The following is a 5496-nucleotide window of genomic DNA, read 5'->3' as shown; positions in this document are numbered from 1 at the left end:
GTAAGGCCACGGTGTTCCGAAATGTTGTCCCAAAAGCCCAGACTGTGGAAAGGAAGAGGAGCAGTCCTCTGGGGTAGTGACCAAGGACACAGTTGTGTGGTGAGGAAGTCCCAGAGGACTGTGGGACTTAGTGGTCGGGCCTGTGGGTCTCGATCCAGTGGCAGTGTTGGCAAACACGGCCAGGGGCAGAAAGGGACTTAGTGGGGACAGACAGAGGGATATTGGGGAAGGCTATTCCCCTTGTCGGTGGGCATCCTAAGGATGCTAAGGAGTGGATCTGAGATGACCACTCACGGATGGTTTGCCTAGTCTTGGAGAGCCAAGACGGTGATGCAAGTGGTATTGGACTACCAGTGTGGCAAAGGTGATTGGGCATGGCCTTAGCGTAACGGGCTGCTATGTCGGTGGTACCTTTGAGTGTCGGTCATGGGATCGGACACGTGGAGCACTTGGACCAAGTGCAAGTGTTGAGTGGCATGGATGCCATTCTCGGGGCTAGCAAGTCCCAAGTCCTGGATTGGACTTATGGAGGTAGTGAATGAGACTCCTCCAAGTGGTCAGAGGTGTGGTTAAGTGACTAAAGTAGAATGGAAAATTTAGTCGCTTACAGTGAACTTGCAGAGAAGCGTGATAGATTGTAAGCAACTAAAGGGAATGACTTGAGAGACGATCCATGGGGTTCAAATATAGAAGGAAAGGGCCCATGAACAAGAGTGCACCCCGTTTTCCAATCGGTTAAGGGTATTGGGATATTTGGGGTTAAGCATCCTTGGGTTTGAATAGTACTGGGCTAGGTGACCTCCCGGGAAGTCCAAATCCAGGAGCTTACACATGGACTCGGGTGGTGCCGGAGGGGCCACCCAAGGAAGTGCTCAAGAGCAGCTCTCAATCCCAAAAGGGAAACCAATTGCGGTGCTTCTGGCTCATGTGGAGTGGTGCCCCATTTAAATACCTTATGACTCATTAGTCTTTGCACATCCTAGGGGCTTGGGCCTTCCTTTTAGGATGAAAGTGGAGGAGTAAAAGTACCTATACCAAGCCTTTAGGCCACAGTGTTTCCCCCTGATGTCCCAGAGCAAATATTGCACCCAAGGCTTAGGATTTAAAGGGTCCTATGATAAAGCCTTATTGTACCAAGGGATATTAGGAATCTAGAGGCATGGTGTGTTTGGCTGCTTGTGTGAGTGTAACTGAACCTTAAATCCAGTTTAACCCAAGGAGGGGGATTGGAAAGGAATTTGGGAATCCGTGGATGGATGGCTAACATTCAATTGCTTGTGTAGTGAGTTGCTAAAACCAAGTAGGACCAAGTAGAAGCTGGTACAATAGGCAGGAACCTTGGCACAGGAACTTAACGAAGGCTAAAGTCGTAGAGGTCAAATAAACAAAATAAACTAGCAAATTGGAAAGGAAAAAATTTGTGTCTTACAATTTGGTATCAAAGTCTTTCCTCAATTCTAGTAAAGGATAAAAGCAGATTGCTGAGAGAAGGCAAAGGCAAGGCGTAAAAGAACTAAGGTAGAGGCGAAACATCCTTCAGAGCTAGAGCCTTTGGTCCAACAAAAAACAATGGATGAAGAATTTTTGCATGAGAAGGACTCCAGTGAGGAAACTTCTAAATAGGAGTCTAATGGTGAGGTTTGGTCATCCAAGGCTCGATTAGACGTTTTAGAAGGACAATTGGCATAGACCAATGCTTTACTAGAGACTCTCATATGCAAGATAAAACGTGACAAGAAGCAGAAGTAAAAATGAAAGTTTGCAGATGCTAGCAGCGCAAGAGGTGTGGACCCTTCGGTGGGGACTGAGGTGGGACCGAACAAAGTTGAACAAACCGAAGTGGAATCAGTCCTTCAAGCAGTTCCTAAGTACAAACCAAAGCCCCCATCGGTATAATATTATTGATTAATGTTGACACTTTTCTTCCACCTTTAATTGTAATTCTTTTAAGTATGTTGTTGAGAATTTTCAAATATCATCAGTTCAATATTTTTTTAGATAAAATATATATTACCATCAGCTAATGCAATTGTAAAAAATCTAGTAGTTCTAAACCAGTCTGGTATTATGTTTTAAGAATACCTTTATATTGTGTCTGTAACTAAATATATATTAATATATAATAGTTTCTCAAAAAACATATAATAGTGAAAGTAATAAAACTTTATTACAAATAACAATTGCTTGAAATATTAGCATTCTTGTAGTAAGACATTGTATTATTCTTTATGAACTAATTTCATAGATTTTAAGAACCCATAAAAAAAAAAGCTTGCAACATAAAAACTAAATAAAGAAAAATGTCAAAGGCTTAATGTAAAGAGTAAAAGGAATAAATTAATAATCAAATTAAAATATGGAAAATGTTCAATTCAATCAGTAGGAACTTTTATTTATAATAACCAAATGAAGACAAGTGTTTCTACTACAGTATCTAAAAGAGTGCTTGTGTGTGGAGGCTGGTAAATTGTTGCCGATCTGATCTATCAGATCGGCAAAGATGCTGATCTATCTATCAAAAAAAGTGCAAGAAATTGCAGAGGTGAAGGCAAGTCTCTCGCCAATTGTTACTCCAGGCTTTGTCAAGACTTTTCCGGGACTCCACATGTAGGGCTTCTCGTCTGCTCAGCTCGACTTTGTGGAGGGTACTCTCATTCACGATTTGAAGCTTTCTTTGATGCTCACGTCCAGCAATCTTACAAGTTTTATTGTTCGAGACATGCAGAAATTTAGTTTTTTCCCATTAACAACTTTGACAGTCTGGAAGGAGGTAAAACCTGACGGGGCAAGCCTTTTCAGACCTTCTAGACCAAGTCAAATGGCTTTATACCATATGGAATAACTGGAGGTGCGTACATATTAGCTCCTGAGTTCTTGCTCTAACGTGGTGTCGTGTTCTCGGGTTAGAAAGTCGAACACCTTCGCTATCCAAACTACGTAAGAATCTTATTTTCCTGTTTGTTTTTCCATTTTCTTATCAAGTTATGAGGACAAACTTATCAGGAATCCTTGCGAACGTACAAGAAGATCCACGACAAATACTCTATGGTAAAGTTCACGAGTTTTTCGGGGGATGCCTTGCCAAGCAGCCGCACCGCCAAGCCCTAGCGTGCTCTAGGTATCAGCTAGGGTCAAATTCGGATCTCGGACCTTTTGGAGATTGAAATAAATTTGAACATTAAATCATCATTTTTACAGCTAAATCAAAGAAAATTATATGAAAAAAATTATCAACTATTCTGCTGCTCTGCTCGATCAATCTTGTCACTGCTCTTTAGCTGCTTCCCCTTTGCTTTTTGAAGCTGTTGCTGGGCGAACTTAAAACTTCGATTTTTCAAGCTGCTGCCCCTGCTTGGTTTAAGAAATTTTTTCGTCTTTAAGCTGCTCAATCTTTGCTGCTCGATCTTAGCTGTTTCAGCCTGCTCCCTTTGTCTCCAAGTTTTAAAATCATCTTACGCTTTTCCATTCCCACTTGCTCGATTCTTATGATCTCTGACACTGGTTTTATCTTTCGCTGCTTCAAGTCCTGCTCCACCCTCATTTACATATTCTTCTGGCGGCCTCCTATGATCTGGACCAAGTTGGCAGTCAGACTATTTTCCAAATAGAAAAGAAACATAATCTCTCAAGGTTATACTCACAAGTTGGCCAGAATAAGCAGCTCCTTAGCGTAGTCTCTGAGATGTTTTATTTATTTAGTCTCGAAGAGACGGCCTCCTACGATCTGGACCAAGTTGGAGCTCAGAAGATATTCCACCAGAGGAGAAAATTAAAAAACAAAAAAAATACCATAGGATTTGTTGCTGATACTAAAGGAGCTACCATCACAATTTGTGTGTCGCTGCAGCTTGTTTCTTCTGTTTAACAATACGGATGAAATGAATGGAAGAGGAAAAAACGAATGACTCTACGTACCCTCAGTCCAGATTGCTCGATTGTAAAGGTGGCCATTGAACCTCTGAATCGCTTTGCACCAGCTTCCACGTTCCATGAAACTCGTCCGATCTTCTGTCTTTATGACTGTTGCTTCGTCTTAGAGTTCGCTCCAGCTCTTGTAGTCTCCGCATGTCAGAGGCAAACATCAGCCGTTTTTCAGTCTTTGTCAAGCCGAACCTCTGGCTCCACCACCACAAGCAGTTTCTTCGAGTTCGAGATCATCTTGCCATCATCTTCTATCATCCAAGCACCTGTAAGAGTGATCCTGGACAGCTTGAAGCTCTCGTCCCGTTTCCGTCAACTAGAGAGCTTTGTCTTTGATCTGTCTTGGCATCTCATCTTCTCCTTCATCTCGCTGTTCCCACGCCAACGTTTGATGGACTCTGCTCCACTCGGCTGGCTGACTGCTCCGATCTCGGCCACCGTCTCGGCGAGCTCCGCTTGAGAAGCCCAGATCTTGACAAAATTATCTGCTATCTCCCGATCGATCAAGATATGTACGAAATTTTGGAGTCGAGGGAGGATATCTCCTCGAAGAGGTTGATCTTCTCTTGACTTAGAAGTGTGGAGACTGGTCTCTGGCGCTTTGGAGGCTTGCTACTGCTTCCCTGTGCTACTCGAGCTGTCAGAGATTTCAGTATACTTGGCTTGCACCTCTGTTCTGGATTTGACTCTCGAGAGCTGGTTACTTCTCAAACTTCCATTCTCGTTTCTTCAACGTGCTTAGAACCTCTGATAGTTAGGGAATGCTTCCGCCACTTCAGGCCTTGATCGTGCTGAGAAGCTTGAGCGGAAGCATGCAAAAACACAGCTTCCTGCAAAGCCAAATGCTCCTTCTTGTCGCATGTAGCGTCCATCTGATCCATCAAACCTCTGGAGCTTGGCGCTCCATGTGCTCTCTCATCGGCTTGTCTTCTTCATCCTTCAGAGCTCCTCACCAAAGCTTTGCTTTGCATCTGGCACGTCTCACTCTCCTCCAGCGCCTCGAGTCCCGTGATCCTCTCCATCAGCTGCGAGTTACTTGCTTCTCCAGCCTCGCCTTTGCGCTTCCAAACTCCGCCATCCTGTTCTCGACGTGCTCTCACCGAGAGCTCCACCTCGTGCAGCGGATTCGACTCCGTCAGCCATTATCCCCTGGGGCTTCTCCTTCAAGAACTCCTGTCCGAACACTTCCCTCATTCCACCAGATGACAGAAAACGTCTAGCGTAGTCTGTCTTATAGTCTCCGCAGCCATCTGAAACCCCAGTCACGAGCAGCTTCAGCTATATCGTCTTCTCGCCATCTTGCAGCCATCTGACACTGGTTTACGTCGTTCCTCGCTACTATCATGGACAGCCTTACCGCAGCAGGCGCTCCTGAATCATCTCCGTCCACTGGAAAGCCGATAAGATAGATCCCTCCTTGCTCCAGACACTGTAGAGTGTAGCCCAACTTGATCCATTGATCTTCTCTTGACTTAGAAGAGTGTGGAGGCGGGTCTCTAGCCTGTTTAGATGCCGAAGTTTGATGGACTCTGCTGCACTTCCAGCCGACTGCTCCACCTGGAGCCTCGTCAACCG

The 5496-nt window shown here is 44.5% G+C and overlaps 1 long non-coding RNA gene across 1 annotated transcript; it reads right to left on the bottom strand.

The window, feature by feature from the left end:
* Positions 1-3294: 3294 nt before the first annotated feature.
* On the bottom strand, positions 3295-3780 carry LOC112350652. Its single transcript, XR_002993834.1, has 2 exons — positions 3642-3780; positions 3295-3571 (listed from the first exon to the last, which is right to left on the bottom strand). It is a non-coding gene; the product is annotated as an uncharacterized LOC112350652 (long non-coding RNA).
* Positions 3781-5496: the final 1716 nt, after the last annotated feature.

This window comes from Selaginella moellendorffii, unplaced genomic scaffold (assembly GCF_000143415.4).
Source record: "Selaginella moellendorffii unplaced genomic scaffold, v1.0 SELMOscaffold_52, whole genome shotgun sequence".
NCBI lineage: Eukaryota > Viridiplantae > Streptophyta > Lycopodiopsida > Selaginellales > Selaginellaceae > Selaginella > Selaginella moellendorffii.
Note: the sequence above shows the minus strand (reverse complement) of the source record. Positions and strands in the feature narration are given on the sequence as shown.